We start from the raw sequence: 17,205 nt of genomic DNA, 5'->3' as shown, positions 1-17,205 counted from the left end.
ACACTATTCGGGAGATGTATAACTCACCTAGCTGGCTAGCGGTGATACTCTCACGAACAGGTAGAAAGTGGGCTACTTTGGAAAGTCGGTCGATCACAACGAAGATGGCATTATTCCCTCTCTTGGTCCTGGGAAACCCAGTGATGAAATCCATACTGATTTTATCCCATTTCCATTCAGGAATAGCCAAAGGTTGAAGGGTGCCAGCAGGCCGTTGATGCTCTGCTTTAACACGATGACAAACGTCACAATTAGCAATGTATTGAGCGATTTCTCTCTTCATCCTAGTCCACCAAAACCTCTGGCGTAGGTCTTGATACATTTTGGTACTACCGGGATGAATGGTGAGAGGGGATTCATGAGCTTCCTTAAGGATCAGTCGCCTCAGGTTTTGCGCCTTTGGAACCACTAGGCGATTCCCAAAGTATACGACACCTTGATCATCAATGGAGAAACAATTCGCGACTCCTTTCTTAATGTTTCTCTTAATACGGGAGATTCCCGGATCTACCTTCTGTGCCTTGATGATCTGATCCGTAAGGGTAGGTTCCGCCACCAGGGTGGATAGGAATCCTCGAGGAATAATGTGAAGGTTTAGCTTACGAAATTCCTCATGGATAAGTGGTTGACTTTGTTGTAATATCAGGTTGTTACAATAGGACTTACGGCTTAGCGCATCAGCCATGACATTGGCTTTGCCCGGGGTGTAAGTTATTCCTAAGTCGTAGTCCAAGATCAACTCGACCCAACGTTGTTGCCTGAGATTCAAATCTGGTTGGGTGAAGATATATTTCAAACTTTGGTGATCGGTGAACATCTCGCAACGATTACCGAGAAGGTAATGTCGCCAGGTTTTAAGTGCATGGACTACAGCTGCAAGCTCTAGATCATGTGTAGGATAATTTTCCTCATGTGGGTGTAATTGCCGTGAACCATAGGCAATTACCTGACGATCTTGCATGAGGATGCAACCTAGTCCTTGTCGCGAGGCGTCGCAATAGATAATAAAGTCCTTGAAGAAGTCTGGTGGTACCAGTACGGGGGCAGATGTCAGGCGTCTTTTCAGTTCTTGAAAACTGATCTCGCACTGTGGAGTCCACTCGAACTTTTTATCTTTCTTGAGGAGTTCAGTTAGAGGTTTAGCAACCTTGGAGAAATTTTCGACGAAGCGGCGGCAATAGCTCGCTAAGTCAAGGAAGCTGCAAACTTGCTTGACCGTCTCAGGTGGAGTCCAATCAAGGACGGCTTGAACTCGCTCGGGATTGACAGCAATACCCTGACCAGAGATTACATGGCCTAGATAGGTCACTTCTGGCAACCAAAATTCACACTTGGAGAATTTGGCAAAAAGGCAATGCTCTCGAAGTTTCATCAATACCAGCCTTAGATGTACGGCATGTTCCTCTTCATTCTTGGAGTAGAGGAGTATGTCATCGAGGTATACTACGACGAATTTAGCCAAGTACTCCATGAAGACCGACCTCATTAACCGAGAGAAGGTAGCCGGGGCATTGGTTAAACCGAAGGACATGACTATTCGAATAGTTTATTAGCATTTAAATGTCCAAAGGAAACATACATATGATTTAATCCAGTGACCTTTTGTTGCCCTGGAAAATTGTGCACCTATGTTGCCAGAGGTTCTAACCCAAGGCAAAGAGGGTGAACATTTTAGAAGGGCATTTCAGGTTCATTGAAATTATTTTTAGTGGGCTACTTTGGAAAGTCGGTCGATCACAACGAAGATGGCATTATTCCCTCTCTTGGTCCTGGGAAACCCAGTGATGAAATCCATACTGATTTTATCCCATTTCCATTCAGGAATAGCCAAAGGTTGAAGGGTGCCAGCAGGCCGTTGATGCTCTGCTTTAACACAACGACAAACGTCGCAATTAGCAATGTATTGAGCGATTTCTCTCTTCATCCTAGTCCACCAAAACCTCTGGCGTAGGTCTTGATACATTTTGGTACTACCGGGATGAATGGTGAGAGGGGATTCATGAACTTCCTTAAGGATCAGTCGCCTCAGGTTTTGCGCCTTTGGAACCACTAGGCGATTCCCAAAGTATACGACACCTTGATCATCAATGGAGAAACAATTCGCGACTCCTTTCTTAATGTTTCTCTTAATACGGGAGATTCCCGGATCTACCTTCTGTGCCTTGATGATCTGATCCGTAAGGGTAGGTTCCGCCACCAGGGTGGATAGGAATCCTCGAGGAACAATGTGAAGGTTTAGCTTACGAAATTCCTCATGGAGAAGTGGTTGACTTTGTTGTAATATCAAGTTGTTACAATAGGACTTACGGCTTAGCGCATCAGCCATGACATTGGCTTTGCCCGGGGTGTAAGTTATTCCTAAGTCGTAGTCCAAGATCAACTCGACCCAACGTCGCTGCCTGAGATTCAAATCTGGTTGGGTGAAGATATATTTCAAACTTTGGTGATTGGTGAACATCTCGCAACGATTACCGAGAAGGTAATGTCGCCAGGTTTTAAGTGCATGGACTACAGCTGCAAGCTCTAGATCATGTGTAGGATAATTTCCTCATGTGGGTGTAATTGCCGTGAAGCATAGGCAATTACCTGACGATCTTGCATGAGTATGCAACCTAGTCCTTGTCGCGAGGCATCGCAATAGATAATAAAGTCCTTGAAGAAGTCTGGTGGTACTAGTACGGGGGCAGATGTCAGGCGTCTTTTCAATTCTTAAAAACTGATCTCGCACTGTGGAGTCCACTCGAACTTTTTATCTTTCTTGAGGAGTTCAGTTAGAGGTTTAGCAACCTTGGAGAAATTTTCGACGAAGCGGTGGCAATAGCTCGCTAAGCCAAGGAAGCTGCAAACTTGCTTGACAGTCTCAGGTGGAGTCCAATCAAGGACGGCTTGAACTCGCTCGGGATCGACAGGAATACCCTTACCAGAGATTACATGGCCTAGATAGGTCACTTCTGGCAACCAAAATTCACACTTGGAGAATTTGGCATAAAGGCAATGCTCTCGAAGTTTCATCAATACCAGCCTTAGATGTACGGCATGTTCCTCTTCATTCTTGGAGTAGAGGAGTATGTCATCGAGGTATACTACGACGAATTTATCCAAGTACTCCATGAAGACCGAGTTCATTAACCGAGAGAAGGTAGCCGGGGCATTGGTTAAACCGAAGGACATGACTATTCGAATAGTTTATTAGCATTTAAATGTCCAAAGGAAACATACATATGATTTAATCCAGTGACCTTTTGTTGCCCTGGAAAATTGTGCACCTATTTTGCCAGAGGTTCTAACCCAAGGCAAAGAGGGTGAACATTTTAGAAGGGCATTTCAGGTTCATTGAAATTATTTTTAGTGGGCTACTTTGGAAAGTCGGTCGATCACAACGAAGATGGCATTATTCCCTCTCTTGGTCCTGGGAAACCCAGTGATGAAATCCATACTGATTTTATCCCATTTCCATTCAGGAATAGCCAAAGGTTGAAGGGTGCCAGCAGGCCGTTGATGCTCTGCTTTAACACAACGACAAACGTCGCAATTAGCAATGTATTGAGCGATTTCTCTCTTCATCCTAGTCCACCAAAACCTCTGGCGTAGGTCTTGATACATTTTGGTACTACCGGGATGAATGGTGAGAGGGGATTCATGAGCTTCCTTAAGGATCAGTCGCCTCCGGTTTCGCGCCTTTGGAACCACTAGGCGATTCCCAAAGTATACGACACCTTGATCATCAATGGAGAAACAATTCACGACTCCTTTCTTAATGTTTCTCTTAATACGGGAGATTCCCGGATCTACCTTCTGTGCCTTGATGATCTGATCCGTAAGGGTAGGTTCCGCCACCAGGGTGGATAGGAATCCTCGAGGAACAATGTGAAGGTTTAGCTTACGAAATTCCTCATGGAGAAGTGGTTGACTTTGTTGTAATATCAGGTTGTTACAATAGGACTTACGGCTTAGCGCATCAGCCATGACATTGGCTTTGCCCGGGGTGTAAGTTATTCCTAAGTCGTAGTCCAAGATCAACTCGACCCAACGTCGTTGCCTGAGATTCAAATCTGGTTGGGTGAAGATATATTTCAAACTTTGGTGATTGGTGAACATCTCGCAACGATTACCGAGAAGGTAATGTCGCCAGGTTTTAAGTGCATGGACTACAGCTGCAAGCTCTAGATCATGTGTAGGATAATTTTCCTCATGTGGGTGTAATTGCCATGAAGCATAGGCAATTACCTGACGATCTTGCATGAGTATGCAACCTAGTCCTTGTCGCGAGGCGTCGCAATAGATAATAAAGTCCTTGAAGAAGTCTGGTGGTACTAGTACGGGGGCAGATGTCAGGCGTCTTTTCAGTTCTTGAAAACTGATCTCGCACTGTGGAGTCCACTCGAACTTTTTATCTTTCTTGAGGAGTTCAGTTAGAGGTTTAGCAACCTTGGAGAAATTTTCGACGAAGCGGCGGCAATAGCTCGCTAAGCCAAGGAAGCTGCAAACTTGCTTGACCGTCTCAGGTGGAGTCCAATCAAGGACGGCTTGAACTCGCTCGGGATTGACAGCAATGCCCTTACCAGAGATTACATGGCCTAGATAGGTCACTTCTAGCAACCAAAATTCACACTTGGAGAATTTGGCATAAAGGCAATGCTCTCGAAGTTTCATCAATACCAGCCTTAGATGTACGGCATGTTCCTCTTCATTCTTGGAGTAGAGGAGTATGTCATCGAGGTATACTACGACGAATTTATCCAAGTACTCCATGAAGACCGAGTTCATTAACCGAGAGAAGGTAGCCGGGGCATTGGTTAAACCGAAGGACATGACTATTCGAATAGCCGGGGCATAGGCAACCAAGTAGTCCTTTACCGCGGACGCGGCTATTCGAATAGTTTATACCCTGCAGGGGTGTACTTCGTCATACACGCTTTCACCACTTACAGACGTTTACACGACATGTACTCGGCAACCTTCAAGCGGAAGCCCAGCGAGGGTGTCGGCCACGGCCTACCTAAACACTTAAGTCTCTAGTCCAGGTTTATCGCCTATCCAGGTTCCATCCGCAGGGAGTCCAGCCGAGGTTTCCACATACGGCCCCGAACGATGTGAACAGGGTTCCCGAGACACCAAACAGGTGACTCGGTACACCGTGCCACGATGTATCTACCGCAACATAGCGCACCCCTAGGGTCAGCGCTACGCACGGCCGCCAACACATCACCTACAAACACCAGAAACTAATTGCAACTCCTAGACAGAGTACTAGGGTGATTAAGAAGCCGAGAGGGTCCATTGGTTTCGGGCCCAATGTACGGTAGTAACTGCATCTTAAAATCACAATACAGATCTCAGTTCTTATGGACGGCCTCAATGAAACAACCCACCATGTACTCCTACATGGCCTCTCATCGATGCCCTTACCAAAACATGTTCAATACATCCCTCATATTACCGACATAAGCATTTCACTCTAGCTCATCACCCAGATGAACCAGACCTGACTCAACTCTAAGCATAGCAGGCATAACAAGGTAGGAATCACCTACATGGCTCAATCAACTCCTACACATGCTAGTGGGTTTCATCTAGTTACTGTGGCAATGACAGGTCATGCAGAGGATAAGGGTTCAACTACCGTAGCACACAGCAGTTTGAATCGCAATGTCTTAATGCAGTAAACAAGAGCAGGAGCGAGAACATGGGTTGTATCGGAATGATCAATGGTTGCTTGCCTGATGGAGTGGTAACGGGATACTGCCCTTTAGTTGGATACTCGTGAATATCCTCGGAGGCAGAACCTACCACGAAGAACACATCGGAACACAATCAACACATGACGATATGCAACAATATGATGCATGCTATGACATGGCAATATGATTGTGTCTTGGCCTAATGCAAGCTAAAATAGGAAGGGATGAACCCATTTGAATCAAAGATTCAAATATTAGCTCATTAAACATGGCATTTATAGTGCATTTCCTTATTCTGCTTAAACATCAAGGTAAACTTGCTTTGTCATGCATGAAACCATTACAGATGGATAGATTGAATTTTTCTGATAATTTTTCATATAAAATTTATCTCATTTGGAGCTATGGTTGAATTTCTATGAATTTTTGAAGTTTGAACTATTTTCTGGAATTTCGTGAATAAGAATAAATCCAGAAAATCAATTACTGCATCAGCAACGCGTTAGGGTGACGTCAGCAGGTCAAAGGCGCCAGTCCAGGTCAAACCTGACTGGTGGGGTCCACTGGTCAGTGTCTCTGTGCACTAACTACATTTAGTTAGCCTAATTGACTGGCAGGTCCCACTAGTCAGTGACTATACTAATTAACTAACCTATTTAGTTAGCACTAACAGAGTAATTAGTCAGGCGGGGCCCGCATGTCGGTGAGAGAGAGGGGGGAGGTCAACCCACGTCAGCAGGTCAACCTTGCCGGTTAGCGGGTCAAAACCTGCCGGCGTTTAGCCGCCGGCGAGGCCAGACGCGGTGGCGCGCTACGGAAATCGCCCACAGGGCACCAATTGATGCGCGGAGAGCAGCTACGGGTAGCTAGGAACGAACCGCGGCGTTTGGTGGTGATGGTTGGGCTCGGGGTGGCCGGAAACGTTGTCGGCGATGAGCCTTGCGGTCGCCGGAGTCGGGCGAGAGTGAGCCCGAGACTACAGGGCACGGCGAGGCGTGTGGTGAGGTGCGTTGTGCCCCTAGGGATGCAGTGAAGTAGTTAGACTAGGTGGCGTGGCCGGTGTTTGGCCGGAGACACGTTGGCGACGAGCTCCACGGCGACGCGTGCGGGTGAGCTTCGTGTGCTCGTTGTGGTGCATGAGAAGAAGAACGGGGAGGATGGGGAGGTGCAGCAGCTCAAGGCGATCACGTAGAGGCAGACGGCGCGGTCGAGGACGAGTCGATGCGGCGGCGACGTCGAAAGGGATCTCCGGTGATGCTCGGTGAAGATGAGGTCGAAGAAGACGTTGCAGAGTGTGTGAGCGTTTGGGGCTCAACTGCTCGACGGAGTCGACGATGGCGGAGAGGATGGACACGGTGGTGCAACACAGGGACGACGGTGGACGCGGTTTCACGGTGCCGCGAGCACGGCAGCGTCGGCCATGGTGGAGGAAGAGCGATGGAGAGGGACCAGGGGGAAAGTGCGGTGTCTGCGAGGTCGGGGGATGCAAGGGAGTTCATCCCACGTCGACAGGTCGACGAGGGGAGCGGCGAGGCGGCGGCAGCTGCGTGGCGCGCATGCGGTGCTCGCCGTTGAGCACCTGCCTGCTTGGCCAAGCCAAGCTGCTCGCTGGCGGGGTGGCTGGGCTGGGCCGGCAGGTGGGCCTGGTAGGTGGCGCCAGGTAAGTTTTTCTGTTTTTTTGATTTCTTTTCTATTTTTTTCTGTAGCTTTAGGGCTTTACTTAAAATACCTAGGCACTTTCTAAAATCCTAAAAATAATTGTGGGCTCTGTTGGGATTATTCCTAATAGCCCTGACTTAATTCCAGAATTATTTGAACATTTGAAATATTTATTAGCATTTAAATGTCCGAAGGCAACATACATATGATTTAATCCAGTGACCTTTTGTTGACCTAGAAAATTGTGCACCTATTTTGCCAAAGGTTCTAACCCAAGGCAAAGAGGGTGAACATTTTAGAAGGGCATTTCAGGTTCATTGAAATTATTTTTAGTAAACCCTAGTTGATTTCAACAGGGGGGCTGGGGGTTCTGCCTTCCCCATATCAAGTTTCTGATGAAAAATAAACAAGATGCACACTCTAATGCATGGACTAGCTAGGGTGTGACAATTTTCTTCATCACGTCAATCTCGTGGAGGGCCTTTTGGGCTTCAGCCTTTGCGCTCTCGAGGGCTGCGGCAAGCTCAGACTCTCGCGTCTTCGATTCAAGCTCCAACCCGAGCCTAGAGCCTAGTGCTTCATCACGAGAGCCTAGAGCTCTTGCTGCACCTCGCCCACCCGAGCCTCTTGCCTTTCCCTCTCGGTGCGCTCCTTGGCCGCTTTATCTTCGGTGTCGGACAACGCTTGCTTTAGGGTCACCACTTCGGTCGTGGCCCCTGGCAAATTCATGATGACCCTGTCATTTTGCAATCGCATTCTTTTTATACATATCCATAGACTAGGTACTACTTACCTTTGTTCTCCTCGAGCTGCCTCTTGGCAAGGCCGAGCTCGTCCTTGGACCCTTTAAGGTCCTGCTTCAGTGCGGAGACCTCCGCAGTCAGTGCGGCAGATGCCAGTAGCGAAGCCTGCATACGCATATTGACTCCTGCGATATTGTTTGATCCTCTGTTTGGCTTTTCTTTATGAACACCGAACAGAGCATCATGGGCTACTGTCTAGGCAGTAATATTTTTCCTATATTTTAAACACTTACCTCAAAGCCTATTAGAAGGCTGGCACAGGCTTCAGTTAATCCGCTCTTGGCGGACTGAACCTTCTGGACCACCGCACTCATAATAGTACGGTGCTCCTCGTCGATGGAAGCGCTGTGAAGCGCTCCTAGAAGATTGTCCGGCGCCTCTGGATGGACAGAGATCACCAGCACATGCGTCTTGCCCCTCTTGGAAGGAGGTCGCCTGCTCGAGTCCGGAACCACTGGAGGTTCCGGCGCGGTGTTCGGCTGAGGGCCGAACTCGAAGCCCTCAGGGGCCTTGTTCCCTCTGCTCCCAGAGTCCGGAAGGTCGCCTTGAGGCGCCTCCGGGACTGTCTCCCTTCGACCCGGTGCCTCTTGAGACAATACCTCGGTGTCGTCCATAGGGCAAGGGGAGGTGGCGGTCGGAAGTGGATCGCTATCCATATCCGACGAGCCCAGGGAGCCGTCCGACGATACATCGATACTGGCTCATGGCGGCCTGCATAATCATATTCGGCGTTAGGGGAAGTAGTGCGACAAAGGAATGCTATGAGTTACTCTGGTATCCGAATACTTACGACTTCGCCAGGGGCTTGTCCCTGAGCAGCCACTCGTCTTCGCCTTCGGCGACGGTGGTGGAACTGTCCGGAAGGAGAGTCCTTCCCTTCGTGGTCCCTTCGGCCTCCCCAGTTGGGGCGGCCTTCCTTTTCTTGTCTCCCCCAACTGAAGGGGGAGCATCTTCTTCTTCCTCCTCGTCTTCGGGGTAGCAGTGTGTCGCAAAGTTATCGGACGATGAGTCCGATGACGCCTAGCGTCGGGAACTCTTTCGGGTTCCCTTGGCCTTCTTGGTCTTCTCCGGCACCTTGTAAGGAGCCGGAGTCAGCATCTTCGTCACAAGAGCGTCTGGTGGGCCTTCGGGTAAAGGATCCGGACAATCGATCTATCCGGCCGTCTCCTGCCAGTCCTGTCAAAGGTACGGGAGTTTAGATCCCGCATAGAGTCAAACTATGAAAAACAAGTATCCCGTGAGAGGTAAAACAGCTTACCGCGCTGGCTTGGCGCTTCGCGCAGAATCCGCGATCCTCGGTAGTGGGAGGGGGAACCTCGGCACCCTTGAATAGCACCTTCCTGGCATCCTCGTGAGTTGTGTCGAAGAGCCTGTTCAGAGTTCGGTGCTGGGCGGGGTCGAACTCCCACAAGTTGAAAGCCCATTGTTGGCACGGGAGGATCCGGCGGATGAGCATGACCTGGACTACATTGACGAGTTTGAGCTTCTTGTTCACCATGTTTTGAATACATGTTTGGAGTCCGATCAGCTCTCCCGAACTACCCTAGGACAGGCCCTTCTCTTGCCAGGAGGTGAGCCGCGTGGGGATGCCAGATCGGAACTCGGGGGCCTCTGGCGATTTAGGGTCAGGCGGCTCGGTGATGTAGAACCACCCCGATTGCCACCCCTTTACGGTCTCCGCGAAGGAGCCCTCGAGCCATGTACCGTTGGGCATCTTGCCCACCACGGCGCCTCCACACTCCGCCTGGCGGCCGCTCACTACCTTCGACTTGACATTGAAGGTCTTCAGCCATAAGGCAAAGTGGGGCTTGATGCGGAGGAAGGCCTCGCACACGACGATAAACGCCGAGATGTTGAGGACGAAGTTCAGGGCCAGATCATGGAAATCCAGGCCGTAGTAGAACATGAGCCCCCGGATGAATGGGTGGAGAGGGAATCCCAGTCCACGGAGGAAATGGGTAAGGAACACTACCCTCTCATGGGGCCTGGGCGTGGGGATGAGCTTCCCCTCATCTGGGAGCCGGTGCGCGATGTCGTCGGGCAGGTATCCGGCTCTCCTCAGCTTCTTGATGTTTCCCTCCGTGACGGAGGAGAAAATTCACCTGCCTCCCGCTCCGGACATGGTTGGAGAAGGTCGAGGTGGGAAATGCGGACTTGGGCGCTGGAGCTCGAGTGTGCAAAAATGGATGAGCAAAGGAGGATGATGGCATGGATGAAAAGGTGAATCCTTATCCCTTTATATGGGCGGACGAAACTATACGTCCCCACTAGCCTGGTAAAACTCGCTTATCCCCAAGCACCATCATCGATGGCGCCGTTGGGTTACCCACGCCCGTATTGATGAGAATCCCGTGATAAGGGGACATGATCTCTGCTTTGACAAGACGTGTCAAAAAACTGCCTGGCGTTATGTGCGGGGCTAGTTAAAGGAAACTGTTTGAATAATCACCGGGCCATGACATAATGTCGTGTTGCAAAAACAAGTCAGCAAATTAGATTTGTGGAAATATTATTCTCTCTGCGGTGGTATGTGGAACTTATTTTGCAGGGTCAGACACTATCCTTGTATTCAAATTCTTCCGTGATGTATTTGGAGGGGGAACCCGCCTTGCAATGCCGAAGACAATACTGTGCGCCGGACTCATCGTCATTGAAGCCTGGTTCAGGGGCTACTGACGGAGTCCTGGATTAGGGGGTCTCCGGACAGCCGGATTATATCCTTTGGCCGGACGGTTGGACTATGAAGATACAAGATTGAAGACTTCTTGTCGTGTCCGGATGGGACTCTACTTGGCGTGGAAGGCAAGCTAGGCAATACGGATATGTATATCTCCTCCTTTGTAACCGACCTTGTGTAACCCTAGCCCCCTCCGGTGTCTATATAAACCGGAGGGTTTTAGTCCGTAGGACAACAACATACAATCATACCATAGGCTAGCTTTTAGGGTTTAGCCTCTTCGATCTCGTGGTAGATCAACTCTTGCAATACTCATATCATCAAGAATAAATCAAGCAGGACGTAGGGTTTTACCTCCATCAAGAGGGCCCGAACCTGGGTAAAACATCGTGTTCCCTGCCTCCTGTTACCATCCGCCTTAGACACACAGTTCGGGACCCCCTACCCGAGATCCGCTGGTTTTGACACTGACAATGATGATCATGAAACTTCAGATCAAGTTGCTACTGAACTTCGTAGGTCCACAAGGACACGTTTCCCACCAGAGTGGTACGGCAACCCTGTCCTGGAAATCATGTTGTTAGACAATGGTGAACCTTCAAACTATGAAGAAGCGATGGCAGGCCAAAATTCAGACAAATGGCTGGAAGCCATGAAATCCGAGATAGGATCCATGTATGAAAATGAAGTATGGACTTTGACTGACTTGCCCGATGATCGGTGAGCCATAGAAAATAAATGGATCTCTAAGAAGAAGATAGACGCGGATGGTAATGTGACAATCTATAAGGCTCGGCTTGTCGCTAAGGGTTATCGACAAGTTCAAGGGGTTGACTACGATGAGACTTTCTCACCCGTAGCGAAGCTGAAGTCCGTACGAATCATGTTAGCAATTGCCGCATTCTATGATTATGAGATATGGCAAATGGACATCAGAATGGCATTCCTTAATGGTTTCCTTAAGGAAGAATTGTATATGATGCAGCCGGAAGGTTTTGTCGATCCAAAAATGCTAACAAGGTGTGCAAGCTCCACCGCTCAATCTATGGGCTGGTGCAAGCCTCTCGGAGTTGGAACATTCGATTTGATGAGATGATCAAAGTGTTTGGGTTTACGCAGACTTATGGAGAAGCCTGTGTTTACAAGAAAGTGAGTGGGAGCTCTATAGGATTTCTCATATTATATGTGGATGGCATACTATTGATGGGAAAGCATAAATGCCTACTTGAACAAGTGTTTTTCAATGAAGGACCTTGGAGAAGGTGCTTATATATTAGGCATCAAGATCTATAGAGATAGATTGAGACGCCTCATTGGTCTTTCACAAAGTACGTACCTTGACAAGATATTGAAGAAGTTCAATATGGATCAGTCCAAGAAGGTGTTCTTGCCTGTATTGCAAGATATGATATTGAGCACGGCTCAACGCCCGACCACGGCAGAAGATAAAGAAAAGATGAGTGTCGTCCCCTATGCCTCGGCCATAGGGTCTATTATGTATGTCGTGATGTGTATCAGACCTGATGTAAACCTTGCCATGAGTTTGGTAGGAAGGTACCATAGTAATCCCGGCATGGAACACTGGACAGCGGCCAAGAATATCCTGAAGTACCTGAAAATGACTAAGGATATGTTTCTCGTTTATGGAGGTGACGAAGAGGTCATCATAAAGGGTTACGTCGATGCTAGCTTCGACACAGATCTGGATGACTCTAAGTCACAAAACGGATACGTGTAAATTTTGAATGGTGGGGCAGTCAGCTGGTGTAGTTGCAAGCAAAGCGTCGTGGCAGGATCTACATGTGAAGCGGAGTACATGGCAGCCTCGGAGGCAGCACAAGAAGGAATCTGGATGAAGGAGTTCATTACCGACCTAGGAGTTATTCCCAAAGCGTCGGGCCCGATGACTCTCTTCTGTGACAACACTAGAGCTATTGCCCTTGCCAAGGAGCACAGGTTTCACAGGAAGACCAGGCATATCAAGCGTCACTTCAACTCCATTCATGAAAATGTTCAAAATGGAGACATATATATTTGTAAAGTGCATACGGACCTGAATATCGCAGATCCGTTGACTAAACCTCTTCCTCGAGCAAAACATGATCAACACAAGAACTCTATGGGTGTTCGATTCATCACAATGTAACTAGATTATGGACTCTAGTGCAAGTGGGAGACTGTTGGAAATATGCCCTAGAGGCAATAATAAAATGGTTATTATTATATTTCCTTGTTCATATAATTGTCTATTGTTCATTCTATAATTGTGTTATCCGGAAATCGTAATACATGTGTGAATACATAGACCACAACATGTCCCTAGTGAGCCTCTAGTTGACTAGCTCATTGATCAATAGATCGTTATAGTTTCCTGACCATGGACATTGGATGTCATTGATAACGGGATCACATCATTAGGAGAATGATGGGATGGACAAGACCCAATCCTAAGCATAGCGCAAGATCGTGTAGTTCGTCTGCTAAAGCTTTTGTAATGTGAAGTATCTTTTCCATAGACCATGAGATTGTGCAACTCCCGGATACTGTAGGAATACTTTGGGTGTGCCAAACGTCACAACGTAACTGGGTGACTATAAAGGTGCACTACGGGTATCTCTGAAAGTGTCTATTGGGTTGGCACGAATCGAGACTTGGATTTGTCACTCCGTATGATGGAGAGGTATCTCTGGGCCCACTCAGTAAGACATCGTCGTAATGAGCTCAATGTGACTAAGGGTTGGTCACGGGATGATGTGTTACGCAACGAGTAAAGTGATTTTCTGGTAACGAGATTGAACGAGGTATTAGGATACCGACGATCGAATCTCGGGCAAGTAATGTACCGATTGACAAAGGGAATTGTATACGGGATTGCTTGAATCCTTGACATCGTGGTTCACCTGATGAGATCAGTGTGGAACATGTGGGAGTCAACATGGGTATCCAGATCCCGCTGTTGGTTATTGGCCGGAGAGTTGTCTCGGTCATGTCTGCATGGTTCCCGAACCCGTAGGGTCTACACACTTAAGGTTCAATGACGCTAGGGTTATTAGGAAGACTTGTATGTGATTACCAAATGTTGTTCGGAGTCCCGGATGAGATCCCGGACGTCACGAGGAGTTCCGGAATAGTCTGGAGGTAAAGATTTATATATGGGAAGTCAACATACGGTCACCGGAAATATTCGGGGGTATACCGGTATTGTACCGGGACCACCGGAGGGGTTGCGGGGGTCCACCAGGAGGGTCCACCTGCCCCGGAGGGCCTTATGGGCTGTAGGTGGAAGGGAACCAGCCCCAAGTGGGATGGGGCGCCAAAACCCCCTAGGGCCCATGCGCCTATGGTTGGGGGGAACCCTAAATGGGGCGCCCCCCTTGGATTGGGGGGCAAGCCCCCTCCCCCTTGGACGCCGCCCCCCTCTAGATCCCATCAAGAGGGGTCGGCCCCCTTCCCCGTTCTCCCTATAAATAGAGGGGTGAGGGGAGGGCTGCAGCACCACATCCAAGGCACAACCCCTCCCCTCCCCAACACCTCTCCTCCTCCGCGTGAGCTTGGTGAAGCCCTGCCGGAGAACTGCCACTCCATCACCACCACGTTGTCGTGCTGCTGTTGGAGCCTTCTTCCTCAACCTCTCCCTCCTCCTTTCTGGATCAAGGCGTGGGAGACATCACCGGGCTGCACGTGTGTTGAATGCGGAGGCACCGTTGTTCGGTGCTTAGATCAGATTCGGCTGCGATCTGAATCGCTACGTGTACAACTCCTCCAACCACGTTCTTGCAACGCTTTCGACTCGCGATCTTCAAGGGTATGAAGATGCACTCCCTTCTATCTCATTGCTAGTTACTCCATAGATTGATCTTGGTGATGCGTAGAAAAAAATTAAATTTCTGCAACGATCCCCAACACTATTCACAATGCAAAAGTATGAATCAGAAATCTTATTGAGAACCAACAAACTATAACCTCAGTCACTGAAGCAATTGCAATTTATCATAACATCAGAAAGAGTCTATGTTAGAGCTAAAAAGGAAGTCCACATGCTCAACTATCATCTAGTCGCTCATAATTGCTAACACTCACGCAATACTTGTGGTTACGGAGTTTTAATCGGACATAGAGAAAGATAGGGGCTTATAGTTTCGCCCCACAACCTTTTACCTCGAGGGTAATGTCAACAATAATAACTCATGCCCCCTACATCCAATTAGATATATCTATCAGGATCTTTCCAACATACTGTGGTTGCCAAAGGATAAAATGTAAAAAGGAAACGTGAAGATCACCATGACTCTTGCATAAGGTAGAAGATAATAATAAAAGATAGGCCCTTCGCAGAGGGAAGCAGAGGTTGCCATGCGCTTTTATGGTTGGATGCACAAAATTTTAATGTGAAACAACGTCACTTTATATTGCCCCTTGTGATATGAAAATTTATTATGCAGTCCGTCGCTTATTTAGCTCTGAAGATCGTATAAAGCTTATTTCTACCACACTAATCATACATATTTAGAGCAATTTTTATTGCTTTGCACCGATGACAACTTACTTGAAGGATCTTATTCAATCCATAGGTAGATATGGTGGACTCTCATGGCAAAAATGGTTTAAGGGTATTTGGAAGCACAAGTAGTATCTCTACTTGGTGCTGAGAATTTGGCTAGCATGAGGGGAAAAGGCAAGCTCAACATGTTGGATGATCCATGACAACATACTTTATCTCAGATATAAGAAAACATAACCCATTACATTGTCTTCCTTGTCCAACATCAACTCTTTAGCATGTCATATTTTGATGAGTGCTCCCAATCATAAAAGATGTCAATAATAGTGTATTTATATGTGAAACCTCTCTTTCCTTATTACTTCCTATTAATTGCAACGATGACCAAAGCTATGTCTGCCAACTCCCAACAACTTTTAATCATCACACTCTTTCTATGCGAAGTCATTACTATCAATAAGATAAATATGAACTTTTGTTTCTTTTTATTCTTTTTCTCTTTTCTTTTATTCAGCCAAGATCATAGCAAAGAAATCAAGCCCTTGACTCAACACTAATCTTTATTATATAGCTCACGGACTCGATTACATAGAGAGATAATAAAGCAAACCTCACAACTAGATCATACTAAGGACTTTTATTCTACTAGATCAGGATACTACTAGGATCGAACTAAGAAAAACAGTAAATATAGGAGTTGTGATTGTGATATGATACCGGGGCACCTCCCCCAAGCTTGGCAGTTGCCAAGGGGAGTGCCCATATCCATGTGATTATATCCCCTTCTTTGATGTTGGTGAAATATTCTTGGTGATGATTCCTCTCAGGATATGATTCTCCTCCTCGAGCTTGTTGACTTACTGCTTCAGGTCCATTATTTCCTTACGAAGCTTTCCTGTGACGGCTAAAGCTCCTTCCACCCAAGGGTGTTTCATAGCTGCGGGAGAATAAGTGATACTCCTCTTCATATTTTCGTAAGAAAGAAATCTAACATTGGAAGGGATAACCGAGTTTGGAATAGCTGAGCTCTGTAGTTCCCCCATCGTGAACCCAGCTCGGAAGCGAGAGGTGACTTCTTGATCCTCCATGGCATCTACCCTCATTAAATCAGCCTCCATCTCTTCCTCCATTGCTGGCCCAAAGTGGTCAGGGTCACTAATTGCCCTTGGTTCCGGTGCCGGATTAGATACCCGGCTCTTCCCGACTGACTCTTGAGAAGACATCTTGCTCTAATCTGCAGTAGCAACAACTCAAAACAAAAACAGAGGATATTTGCATGATACGGGAGTCAAAACCTTCGGGAGAATATATAGTGAATTTTTACCGACCAAAATACGTATCGTGCAAGAAAACGGAGTCCAGAAGGCACATGAGGTGCTCACGAGGTAGGGGGTGCGCCCTCCACCCTCGTGGGGCCCTCGTGTCCTTCCCGGACTGCTACTTAATTTTCTATTTTTCTAAATACTCCAAAATGGAGAAATATTGCCTTAAAAATTGTTTTGGAGTCGGTTTACTTACCGTACCACATACCTATTCCTTTTCGGAGTCTGAAACATTCTGGAAAGTGTCCCTTATGTATTCCTCCGGGGTTACGGTTTCAATGATATTGGTTTCAATATGTATGGGATTGCCTGAGATATAATGTTTGATTCTTTGACCGTTTACCACCTTCGGATTTGTGCCTTCGAAGTTGTTGATTTTTATGGCACCGGAACGATAGAACTCCTCGATAACATAGGGGCCTTCCCATTTAGAGAGAAGTTTCCCTGCAAAAAATCTTAAACGAGAGTTGTATAGCAATACATAATCACCTACATTAAACTCACGCTTTTGTATCCTTTTGTCAGGCCATCTTTTAACCTTTTCTTTAAACAACTTAGCATT

The sequence above is a fragment of the Triticum aestivum genome, chromosome 6A (genome assembly GCF_018294505.1).
Source record: "Triticum aestivum cultivar Chinese Spring chromosome 6A, IWGSC CS RefSeq v2.1, whole genome shotgun sequence".
NCBI lineage: Eukaryota > Viridiplantae > Streptophyta > Magnoliopsida > Poales > Poaceae > Triticum > Triticum aestivum.
Note: the sequence above shows the minus strand (reverse complement) of the source record.